This window comes from Heptranchias perlo, chromosome 17, assembly GCF_035084215.1.
Source record: "Heptranchias perlo isolate sHepPer1 chromosome 17, sHepPer1.hap1, whole genome shotgun sequence".
Lineage (NCBI taxonomy): Eukaryota > Metazoa > Chordata > Chondrichthyes > Hexanchiformes > Hexanchidae > Heptranchias > Heptranchias perlo.
In genome coordinates this window covers 22,170,662-22,184,011 of record NC_090341.1, presented here as the reverse complement: position 1 = coordinate 22,184,011, position 13,350 = coordinate 22,170,662, and the positions used below count along the sequence as shown (strand labels likewise).

Below are 13,350 nucleotides of genomic sequence, written 5' to 3'. Positions count from 1 at the left end.
ATATCCAGTGCTGGATGTACAAACATTTCCTCCAACTAAACATTGGGAAGACTGAAGCCATTGTCTTCGATCACCGCCACAAACTCCGTTCTCTGGCCACTGACTCCATCCCTCTACCTGGCCACTGTCTGAGGCTGAACCAGGCTGTTCGCAACCTTGGTATCCTATTTGACCCTGGGATGAGCTTCCAACCACATATCCGCTCCATCACCAAGACCGCCTACTTCCACCTCTATAACATCGCCCGTCTCCACCCCTACCTCAGCTCATCTACTGCTGAAACCCCCATCCATGTCTTTGCTACCTCTAGACTTGACTATTCCAATGCTCCCTTGGCTGGCCTCCCATCTTCTACCCTCCATAAACTTGGGCTCATCCAAATGTCTGCTGCCCGTATCCTAAGTTGCACCAAGTCCCGTTCACCCATCACCCATGTGCTCACTGGCCTACATTGGCTCCTGGTCCAGCATCGCCTCGATTTTAAAACTTTTACGCATGTTTTCAAATCCCTCCATGGCCTCGCCCCTTCCCTATCTCTGTAACCTCCTCCAGCCCAACAACCCTGTGAGATCTCTGCACTCCTCCAATTCTTGCCTTTTGCACATCCCCGATTTTATTCACTCCACTAATGGTGGCCATGCCTTCAGCTGCCTAAGCCCTAAGTTCTGGAATTCTCTCCCTAAATCTCTCCACCTCTCTACCTCTCTCTCCACCTTTAAGATGCACCTTAAAACCTGCCTCTTTGACCAAGCTTTTGGTCACCTGTCCTAATATTTGCTTATGTAGTTCAGAGTAAAATTTTGTTTGATAGCGCTCCTGTGAAGCACCTTAGAATGTTTTGCTACGTTAAAAGCACTATATAAATGCAAGTTGTTGTTGTTACACTTCAGTACAGTACTGAGGGAATACTGCACTGTCAGAGATGTTATATTTTGGATAAGACATTAAACTATGCCCCCATTTTCTCATTCAGATCAATGTAAAAGATCACATGGCATGATTAGAAGAAGAGGAAGGAGTTCTTCTAGTGTCCTGGCCATCATTTTCCCCTCAACCAACAGCACAAAAACAGATTATCTGGCCATTTATCTCATTGCTGTTTGTGGGTCATTTCTGTGTGCAAATTGGCTGCCATGTTTGCGTGCATTTGCAACAGTGACTACACTTCAAAAGTACTTCAGTGGCTCTGAAGCACTTTGGGATATCCTGAGGACATGAATGGAATTATATAAATGGAAGAGCTTTCTTTCTTATTCTTATTTGTTTTGCAGCATCCAATTCAAGAGCAGCATTGTTAGAACTATGGGAGAAAGTCAGCCGTAGCCATATTTGCTGAAATAAAGTTCTTAATGAGTGTGCTAAACTCCAGAAATCTGTTACCATTAGTATCTCAGCACAATTTCTCAAAAGTTACTTTCGCAATGGCATTTGTTTAGTTCGGAATCTGGGAGATCAACATCCATGAACCCGCTCTTATACTTTATATTACTAAATCAGGCTGGCCACATTATCCAGTTTCTCCTGAGTCTACGATTCTGCTGTTAGGATATGACAGTTGGATTTAGTTGTGTAAACTTAAGGACTAATCGCACAGACATCGGTCTTCTGGAATTCAAACTAAGTGAGCGTCTGAACAAAAGCAGCTGAAGTCCCAATATCTACCAGAGCCAATTTGGTGTGGTGACTAACCTAGCTAGTTAGCTGCACATGAAGCCTGTTGTTATGGCATGAGTATACAAGAACATTAATGATTAGTTTTGATTTCCCAATGGGAAACTGCTGCAACTTACTCCAGAATCTCATTAGCAAAGTTTTAACTGGGCTTAGCAATATATATTTTTTAAAAATTGGACTTCAGGTTTGTTTTGAAAATGAGCAATGTGAGAAATATCAAACATCAACAGGAGCTTGCAAATACCAACTAGCTACATCAATAAATTTTAAAAAAATTGTTATGACTTTCACTCTCTTTTAGACAGAAAACAGGTAAAAGTGCGGAAAAGGAAAACAAAACCTGTCTGTTCCAGCTTATCTCTCAGTTTTTCATCAATTTAACATCCATTGCTTCCCTCACTGTTGTTAAACAGTGATAGAAAAGAGCCCCCGATGAGAGCCCCTGGGATAGAACTTCTATGGCCAGGCAATGACTAGGGGACAAGAAGAAGATAAAGACATAGTTCAAGTTAAAACTTCACTTGCAGATTACTGAACCGGTAAACAAAGGTCTGCTGTCAATCAAGGTGATCTCTAACCAACATGCGAATGAGATGACCAATAAGTTACCTGACTCATAGTCACATTGTCTTGGAAATCATCACTAACTTCTGTTTATGGATAATATTTGGTGTATATCACTAAAGTATTTTAAACTTTAAAAGCTCTACATTTGGAGAAGAATAAATGCTATCAGTAAGTCTGTTGAAATCCTAAATTACAAATTATACACTGACTCCCCCTTGGCCTCCAACCGCCTTTGTTTTGCAGCACTGGCAAATTTTAAGTTGAAGTAAGACCCTGTGATATTTATTTATTTGCTGATATCATTTGTAGACATTGAGAAAATAGATCATCAATCTTTTGAATATGTATTTTTTCAGTATTTAAAATATGCCCCTTTTAAAAAATATGTTTGTTTTTACCCCTCTCTTTAGGGCTCCTGGTCCACACCTTGTTTCTCTGTGCAGACTCAGATGGACGTCTTACTTCAAAGTCATTATTATATCTGCTCTTGTGAGAGTGAGCTGGTGTGATTTTTCCTCCATGTGAAGGTTCAGCAGCTCTCGAATCAGTGCCTCACCCTGACATTATAACTGAGACTAAAATGCAGAGAATTGTGTTGGAGACCCATGTTGTGCAGCATGGTGGACTACTCTCCACCCATTTTTTCACAGAATGTCAGCAACACTAATTTGACATAAATTTTAATAGATGTGTTATAAAATAATAGAATATTTTTGATTTCATAGTGTTCTTGGAATTAAAACAAATGTGTTTTCTTTGCTTTTAAATTGATGCATAAATATTACTGCAGTTCTCAAAATCATCACTAAAATAGTACAAAATATGATTGAAAAAGACATTTGTCACAGTGCCACTTCATTTTCTCTAACATGGAACTTACTCTTTAATCATTTAGCCCTTTCCCTAGAGATGACAGGAAAAGTCTGGAATGTGCAGTTTACCATCTTTGGGTTGGTGTGTTGCTGACATTGGGGTAAATTTTCATCCTCAGTGCAGCCAACACATAGCTTTGTGCACAGGGAGCACATTTGAGAATTGAGATGCATATGCCCAATGGTTTTCTGTCCATTAAATTTAGGGGGGCTGAGAACCATGGTGGCACGTGTGTGAATTTGTGATTTGCATTCTCAGTGAACGAAGGAAGATAGCTGATGAAGAGCACTTACTATCATAAACCTAGCGAGAAGATTGAATCTAATTGCTATTTCTTGAAAAATTATGAAAGCATTCTTTTAAAACATGTTTATGATTTCACTAGAAAAAGCGATCAGAGGAAATCTTCCTGTTATAATTTTGATGTCACTGACACAAGATAAGAGTTCCTCTGTTTGGTTTCCACACAGATTTTCACCCTAAAGTTACAACAGACTTAGGATTAGGAAAATGTTTTATCTCTTAAGCTATCAGTGTTTTTAGTGTTTGCATGTAGGATGTTGAAGGTAGGCTATTGATAACTGAAATTAACTTGAAAGGCAAAATGTAAAAATGTAGAATCTGGTTGATAACAATTATCAGAGTAATTAAAAATGGCAAAAAAAATAATTAGAGGGCCTACTTTTCTGACCTTTGCCCCTGGGGAATTCTAATTTCCGTAGGTGCAAAGGTCAGGAAAAATGGGCAGAGACTGGATTCCTCCTTTTTACAATTCCCTGGGATAACTGGGGCTTCCCTATGGGCGGGGAGGGGTGCTAGAGCTGGTGGAGGCCCATTATCCTGGCGCTATTATCTCTTATGTTATTTGCCATTAGAGTAAGAACAAAATAGATATTTGCTGCAGTCACTATGAACTGCACTTAATTGTAACCTACAGTTTTCAATAACAAATTGTTTATTTAAGATATATTCTTCTCTACACACACACACATTTTTTCTCATTGACCTGTCTCACTGTTGTGTGCAATTGCCACGTTTTGCCTTTTAGCTGGAAGGACAGGATAATCATGGCTGGAGAAGATGATCTTCTTTGGAGCCTTTCAGTTGTGATGATTTTAGTGCCCCCCCCAGCCCCCCCACCAAGATGAACCACTATGCTTTTTTGCATTGCTCCATCTTGTGGTTTGCTTCAGAAATGACAAAATCTATCCAGTTAGAGTGAAGAAACTTTCATTCCAGGCCATGATTCAAGTGTATGTCAAAACCCTTCGGCTGGATCTCTCAACTTTAACTACAATAGCTGCATTTTAAGAAATTTTTTTGGGGAAGACCGAAGCTATTGTCTTCCCAAAAAAAGCCATTTGTCTTTGGTCTTCGCCACAAACTCCATTTCCCAGCCACCAAGTCTATCCCTCTCCCTGGCCACTGTCTGAGGCTGAACCAGACCATTCGCAACCCTGGCGTCCTATTTGACCCTGAGATGAACTTCCAATCACACATCCGTTCCATCACCAAGACTGCCTACTTCCACCTCTGTAACATCGCCTGTCTCCATCCCTGCCTCAGTTCATTTGCTGCTGAAACCCTCATCCATGCCTTTGTTACCTCTGGACTTGACTATTCCAATGCTCTCCTGGCCGGCCTCCCACCCTCCATAAACATGAGCTCATCCAAAACTCTGCTGCCCGTATCCTAACTTGCACCAAGCCCCATTCACCCATCACCCCTGTGCTTGATGACCAACATTGCCTCCTGGTCAGGGAACGCATTGATTTTAAAATTCTCATCCTTGTTTTCAAATCCCTCCATGGCCTCGCCCCTCCCTAGTCCTGTAGCCTCTTCCAGCTGTACAACCCTCCGAGATCTCTGCACCCCTCCAATTCTTGCCTCTGGCACATCCCTGATTTTATTCACTCTGCCATTGGCGGCCGTGCCTTCAGCTGCCAAGGCCCTAAGCTCTGGAATTCCCTCCCTAAATCTCTCCACCTCTCTACCTCTCTCTCCTTCTTTAAGCTGCTCCTTAAAAGTTACCTCTTTGACCAAGCTTTTGGTCACCTGTCCTAATATCTCCTTATGTGGCTAGGGGTCAAACTTTGTTTGATAATGCGCGTGTGAAGCACTTTGGGATGTTTTACCACAATAAAGGCGCTATATAAATGCAGGTTGTTGTTGTTATTGTTCTTGCAATTAGTTGTTATTTTAGCTAAAATAATGACATGTTGAAATTGATGCGATATCAGCCTCTGCAACTGCATGAATCCCTAACTTACATTTTAAAATATGGCCTTGGTATGATACTGACTACTGACATGACAATTCAATGTATAATAAAGCAAATTTGGGGTCACATTCAATTTGCACTTTCATGGACTCCCCCAACTTATTTAATCTCAAAGTTAAACATCCAAAAACATAAAATGCTGTGAACCTTCGCTCTGACCCCTGAATTTCAATGAAGTGAAACCACCAGAATGAGTCACACAAAACATAAAGTTCCCAGGTTTGATCCCTGGTTTATGCTGAACTAATTAATATGAATCAGGACAGTGGTGGAGGAGCTAAAATTAGTCACAGTGTCCCCATTTTAACGAGGTGGAAAAGTCATCCTAGGTTCCTATTGCTGATTGGTACTAGTAACCACTGTGATTGTGATGTCAAGTCAGGATTGTGAGAGGGATTGGCTGCGATTCCCCCCTCCCACCCACCATGAACAAGTAGCCTGCTGACACTCGGGGAGTAATTTTAACCTAACTCACCGGGTGGGTTCGGGTTGGCCGCCCATTTTACACCCAGCTTGATTTTTCTCTCTATTGACTTCCATAGTCAACTAGGGGCTGACCCGAACTCGTCTGTTCCTTGCCAGGTGGTTTAGGTTAAAATTACCCCCTTATTATTCAGCTCACACATGAAGAATGACCACTTGGGCAAGGTTTTGAAGAACTGCTTTGCCTGTGGAACCAATCCCAAGTATGAGTGACTGGCATCAGGAAAGCAGAGAAGAAATGGGAGAAAAATGAAAGAAAACCCCCCTGAATTAATGTAAAATAAATAAGTTATTCAACCTTGACTGGTTGGTTTCCAGAAATGAAATTCCTATGTTTCCATAGATATTTATGCTCTGATTGGAAACTGGGATCTATCAAATGTGAGGTCCTAATGAAATATAGAATTTATTGTTATTGTTGTTAAGAAAGAACTGGAGATCTCTTTGATGCATTTAGTTGCATCATAACCTTTATTGTCATATGGTAGTGTCCAGCACACTTATTTAACAGTATCAGCTAAATGGGTGATTTTATTTGTTTTACCTTACAGAGCAGAATACAAATTAAGGCAATTTTTAAGTGACATAGGAGTTCAAAATGAAGAGAACAGAACCTTATATTTATAGCTTTCATGTCATGGTGAGTGGACCTAATATTGATTATTATATAATATAATATTATTGAGACAATTTGATCAAGTACCAGGGGCCTGTAATCAGCAGTCAAATAGGAAAGGTAATGATTTATATCTAATTTGCACCAATCTTCAACTAATGTAAAGTTGTTTCTAAATATTGTTGATTGTCTTTTTGAGAAGGTGGTAAATACTTTAAATTTTATAATTTTCTGTGAATGATCAACAAATCTGATAACTAGCTTGCCTACAAGGTCACAGGGCATAATTCTCCAGTGACTGGGTAATGGTCAATGTGGGGTTTATTGACTGAAGGCAGAGGTATCCAAGCCTTCATTCCCAGGAGAGTGCCCTGTGTATTAGAGGCAAGAATTCCCGGTGTCTAAAACATTTAAATTAATGTCAGGTAGGTTTAAAAATTGACTAGGGGGGATATATCACATATCCCCTGACTACTTTGTAAATCAAGTTTGTCACCATACTGGACTTACCCTCCATGCTATGTCAAACTCAAGTGGCGTGACATTTCCTCCTCCAGAGTCAAAGCTCAACCCTGATTCCAGATTTACATTGCAAGTTTAGCTTTGGTGCGAAGTGGAAATTGTGTTGTACCATCCTAAATTTACAGTATAAATGTATCCCAAGTATGCATTTGTACTGCATCATAAAGCTTCAGCTCTGTTGACTTGTACTCTGCTGTTTTGACTACCTGGTATTTTCACTTTTTAAATTGCTTCTGTACTTTGCCTTGACATTGACGGTTCGTTTACACCGCATTTACAATACTGAGACCAGTAGCAGCAGTTAAGGTTCCAGCCAGACAAAACCCTGCTTAGCTTCTGCCTAGATGGAACTTTAAATGTCCTGATTAGAAGAGTTCTACCCATGCCTGGATACATGCATGGGCAGAGCTATCTCCCAAAAGTTAGACATTTAAATGTTTAGAGAACGGGGCCAAGAGAGAACCTCTGCTCTCTAAACGTTTAAGTTAAGGTCAGGTATGTTTACAAACTGTCCAGGGGGTCAATAGATCCCCAAGCACTTTGCAAAACAGATGTGGTGCTGCACTGGATTTACACTCCATGCAGTGTCCAACCAAATCAATGTGAAATTATTCACTCCCCCCACGCCCTGAGTCTCACTCCAGAGTCAGGTCTGCACTGACGCTGGCGTTACACTGCCAGTTTGGTGTCTGTGAAAAGCTAAAATTGCTTCACACTGGTGCTAAACTTCAGTGTAAGTAAATCTTGAAAATGAGCCTATTGTTGCTCCCAGGTCCCGTTCAAAGTCCCCTGCTAATTCTATTCCATTCATTGTATATCTATGGTGCTCATTCTTTCTCCAATACTCTGCGTTTGTCAGTGTGACATTTAATTTTCTATTTGTATAACTGATATAAATCCTTTTGCAAACGTTAAATGCATCTTCCTAATTTATTGGATTATACAAATATTGTGGGATAGTTACAGTTTGTATATAAACTCACTTTTACTATCCTCTGTAAGGTCACTTAAGTGAAATGAATTTCCCGCATTGCTGACCCGCCCCCTCCGCCGTTGCCAGCGCTTGGTCACGTGAGCCGAGCCGGCTCTCATCCTGAGTGCGGTCGGACCGGCTTCGATAACGAAGCTACCGCCATTTCGGTGCAGCTCCGGCCCTGCCACAACAAGTAGGGGGAGCGGCTCCGAAGCGACCAACAGCGTCATTGGAATAACGGAGAGGGCGAAGCGGTAGTAGGAAGGTAGGCCAATGATGATGGGGATATTGGGGGGCGGGGGAGGGAGGTGTCTGCCGTCTGGGCGCCGGCTGTAGGGTCAGTGTCATCGTCGGAGAGTAACGGCTCCAATGTGCAGCACAGTGCTGTCCAAATTATACTCAGTGCGGCTCCCTTCACAGGGCCAGTCTGTACAATAAGGCCCGTCTGGTAGGCACATGCCTGGCCTTTGAATGGGAGGCCTGGTGTATTCGTTCTTTATGTATGCTTTCTTGTTCCTTGCACTTTAAGGCCGACCTGAGTCGATTACCGCATGTTCAAAACACTGACATTGGTGATTCTTTGATACCTCTTTAGTTAAAGAAGTTGTGTTTACACTTTTGTAGTTAAATAAGTCGAGCTAATATGAGAAAAATCTTATTTTTAAATTTTATTTACAAGTTGCAGCTTCATCAGAAACAGCACAATATTGCAGTGTAAGTTGGACCTTTTTATATTATTATTTCTGAATAGGTGATGTTTTTTTGCTTATGGAAATGGGACAAAAGCTGCACAATAGGTAGTTGTAAGCACAACTGCATTATATGTATTAATTAAATATTTATAATGAGGAAACCTGAGAGGTCACTACTGTAATTTATGAGACTGTTAAAAGGTGCATAACCCCAGTATTATATTTCAACTCTTATAAAAAAAATACTTCCAGTTCCTTTAATTGTTATTTGATGTAAAATTAATTTAGCTGCATGCTGCCATCCCAAAATTGATTTCCAGTGACATTCACATGACTGGCTGACTGATAAAAGTAAACATCTACAAGAAAAACTTTACAGCTGTCATGTCAACAATTGGAAGCTTGTTTTGTGCAATATCTCATGATTAAAAAGTTATGTGGTTGTTCATTAACAGCTCCACAGGAAAATAAAATTAAAGAGGGGAGAAAAAATAACCTAAATCATCAAGGTTCCTTTTAATCAATGAAAAAATACTAATTTCTATTATTCCCCTGTGGGACGTGCATACACAATGACCCCACAATCACTGGATGCTGACCAGGAGTGGGAATCTTGGCTGATTATTTTTCCCATGCTCTAGTTATGGAGCATTGAAGATAGTTGTATATGTGCCATTTGCCAGCTGAGATAAGGTAACTTACTTAGCACAAACCTGAGATCAAACATGGACCTTACTGATCTGTGTTGCTCAGCACCACACTTTCAGTGCTTCATATGCATTTCAAAAAAAGTAAGGGCAGAGATCTGAAAGCTTGATGCTATATTTGGAGATAAGTCTTTTACATGCAGGTGCATAAGGACGTCTGTTCGAAATTCAAAAATGAAGAAGCTTCAATGTTTCCAGTACAGTTAACTTAAAAGAGAGTTAAGTGTTCCTTAGTTTTGGAGTAAGTACACCGCATCTCATCACTTTTTTGTGCTGCAGTCTGTTTATACAGTGATTTTTAAAAAAAGTTTATTTTATCTCCTTGTTATGTGGACTGTTACAGGCATATTTAGGATTTCAGTACTCCATTTCATAGAAGCTATCTTTTTTTTCTCTTTGGTATTGTGTGCTCCATCCTGAAAATTTGCTTAGTTTTAATTTAGGATAGGGATCTCCACTGATTTCTAGTTAAAGCTAAGGCCCTGGATCTGTGGCCCCACTGATCACTGGAATGGCTTGTCCAATGGCAGCTATTAGATCCTGAAAGCCATAGACACGGCTGTGCCCATGGTCTGGAAGCTGTGATTCATGCTGCACTCCAATCTGTCCCCTATTACCTCCAGAGATACAGCCTGTGTTTCCATGGAGTTGGAGGCCATGACTGCCTCTTCTCTGGGAACTAGCTGCAGAGTTTAGTGCAGCTACCACTTGCTGCATTGGTATCTGCAAGGAAGATAAAGCTTCCGATATGTTGTCGCAAAGGAGAGCTGTAGATGCGACAGTCACACCTGTCAGTTGCTGCACCTCGTGGGAGATTGTCCTCAGACCCTGTATGTAGATATGATATTTCTCAAATATCTTTTTCAGGCAACTACCCATGAGGTTTGATCAGATAACTCCAAAGCCATAGGCAGCCTTCCTGCAGATCCTTCAGGTCCCCTGTGCTCGGTGAATCACCTGGTACCAATTCCTCACTAGCACTATCTAATTCCCCCCTGGGTGAAAGTCTCTGAGCTGGTGCCTGGGAGAGAGGATGAAAATGGTGGTAACTTGGAAGGGGTTGCGGCAGAGTTAAATGTGTTGGGTTGTATTAGGTGGATGTGTGGCCTGGGCTGGTGGTCCTCCTCATCATCTCCAGAATAGATGAAGGGGAAGAAAGGCCCTAGATCGTCGGCATCCTCCTCAGCAGTATAATCTTTGTCCAGCTGAGCCTACCGTTGCTGTGGTGGATCTTCAGGAAAGAATGGCAGTAGGTAAGAATAGGTGAGCGTGACCTCCTTGGGATGAAGGAGACCTAGAAAGGGGATGGAAGGCTGTGTGTGTAGGGTGCTGCAGAGGGTATAGGAGCTAGTTACTCACTTGGTGCTGGCAAGATACTGCCAACCTTGGCATGCCCATGAGCTGCATTGCATTATCTTTGTAGGGGGTGAGGGGTTTGACAATGGGAATGATCCCTCTGGTGGCCTGCCTTTGCCAGGCATTGTGCACCAACTTCTCCTGCAAAGAGATAAGTAAATGAGGATAAGGCTGGCAATTGAATATGTGGCAAGTGCATGGGAGAAGTTAAGTAAAAGATGTGGGTGTGTGAGGTTGTTACAGTGGAGGAAACTGTTTTAGGGTTGTGCACAGCAGTTTCTATGTGTTAGAGGGGTTGTGTAGCCATAGCACAGAATAGGGAGATAGAAGTGCCATTAACCAGAGTCCAGTGTGAAGGGTTAGTTATGTAAATGTTGCTTTAATTCTGGCATTTTGCGCATCCCCGATTTCCTTCACTCCACCATTGGCGGCCGTGCCTTCAGCTGCCTAAGCCCTAAGCTCTGGAATTCCCTTTCTAAACCTTTCCTCTCTACCCCTCCTTCTTTAAGTCGCTTCTTAAAACCTACCCCTTAGACCAAGTTTTTGTCCTAATATCTCCTTATGTGACTCTGTGTCAAATTTTGTCTGATAACGCTCTTGTGAAGCGCCGTGGGACATTTTACTATGTTAAAGGTTCTGTGTAAATGCAAGTTGTTGTTTGAGAGGATGAAGAATGTGATGGTGCCCAGGTGGGCAAGGACAAAAGGGAGAGTGTGGTGAGTGTGTTACCTGGTCAAATCATTGAACTTCTTTTGGCACTGTTTTGCATTCTTGGGAGTGAGGAAGGTGGCACTCAATGCCAGTGCCACCTCCCAGGTGGCATGACTGATCCCTGGTCAGCTTGGCGGCATCTGCCTCCTGTTTTCAATCTCATCCAGGAGGACTTGGAGGAATTCAAACAAGGAATTTCTAGGTCCTTTTCTTGGCTATACCCCTGCCCTGCTGCCCTCTGGGGATGCAGGGCTGGAGGAGATTGCAGAGACAGGGTGGAGTAAGACCATGGAGGATTTATAGATGAGAATAAGTATCTTAAATGTGAGGCATTGGAGGACCAGCAAGTGTAGGGGCAAGAATAAGAGTCCTTATTCTGGACTCCCCCAGGAGGAAATAGTTTCCCTCCATCTACCTTATCAAATCCTTTAATCACCGTAAACATCTCAATTAGATCACCCCTTAACCTTTTATACTCAAGGAAATACAAGGCTAGTCAATGCAATCTAGCCTCATAATTTAAGCCTTTTAGCCCCAATATCATTCTGCTGAATCTGCACTGCACCCCCTCCAAGATGCGGTGTCCAGAACTGAACGCAGTACTCTAAATGGGTCTAACCAGAGCTTTATATAACTGTAACATAACTTTCACACCTTTGTATTCTAACTCCATTTGAAATAAAGGCCAACATTTCATTAGCTTCTTAAATTATTTTTTTGTACCTGTCCATTAGCTTTTAGCTTCAAAGTCTGGCACATCTCACTCCTCCAAGCTGGGAGACTAATTTGGTTCAATGGGGAATGCAGAAGGGTATGTCAGGAGCAGCATCAGACACATCTTTGAATGAGATACCAACCTAGTGAAATTACAACACAGGGCTACCTGCATGCTAAGCAACAAAAACAGCATGCTACAGACAGAGCTATGCAATCCCACAAGCAATAGTTCAGAGCAATGCTCTGTAGCTCTATCGCCCCCAGTCAGGAGTGATGGTGGATGATCGGGCAATTAATGTGAGGAGGAAGCCCCATGGTGCATCCCAGCACTTGAATGTAGGAGACAGGGCTGATCTGTTTGGAAGGATTGTCAGTTAAAAGTGATGATCCTAATTGGCTGCCTCCTGAAGTCCTCATCTTCATAGATGCCACTGTTCAGCCAATTTGGTTCACTCCACGTGACATTAAGAACTGGACACAGTGAAAGCTATGGACTTTGCATGTAGTGTTGAAGACCTGCTCTCTAGAATGAGGCCCACTCTCTGACACTCCCATCACAAGCCATCCCCCCACCTTCTTCCTTGCCCAATCCTCTCTTCTTGCCCCTTTCTTGTATGTGCATGCTCCCACTTTCTGTTACTTGCACATGTTCCCCACCCCAATATACAGACCAAACTAGCCCATCCTCTGCTCCCAGTAACGACCTCCTCTTATATGCTCTTCTTGACCTAATTTCTAGAATCTCGTCCCCATTTGCTCACCTCTTCCACCACCTTCCTCTATAAATGCCTCCAGAATGTTTGCTCCTTCATGGATAGCTACATTGTGAATGATTTCATTGATATTCTGGCACTGGCAGTAACTTGGCTTTCGGCCAACGACTCCTTTTCCCTTGCTGAAGATTCTCTGCCTGGCTATACTTTTCACCATCACATCCGTCCAAGCTGTTTCAGTCACTGGCATCTACCCGACAATGTGGAAAATTGCCCAGGTATGTCTTCTCCACAAAACACAGGATAAATCTAACCCAGCCAACTACTGCCACATCAACCTCCTCCCAGTCATTTGCAAAGTGATGGGAAGGAGTCACCAATAGTGCTATCAAGCAGCACCTATACATCAATACGCTCTTTTGACACTCAGTTTGGGTTCCACCAGAATAAGGTATGGTAGTTTAA

General features: G+C 42.1%; 1 protein-coding gene across 5 annotated transcripts in view; it reads left to right on the top strand.

Moving 5' to 3' along the window:
* The first annotated feature begins 8,092 nt into the window (after positions 1-8,092).
* The window catches only part of ptpdc1a (protein tyrosine phosphatase domain containing 1a), a 130,058-nt gene continuing 124,800 nt past the window's right edge, over positions 8,093-13,350 (top strand). For all 5 annotated transcript variants that reach the window (XM_067998709.1, XM_067998708.1, XM_067998707.1 and 2 more), the window contains exon 1: positions 8,093-8,254. The gene's annotated coding sequence lies outside the window, so the exon portion shown is untranslated. The remainder of the gene's footprint in view (positions 8,255-13,350) is intronic.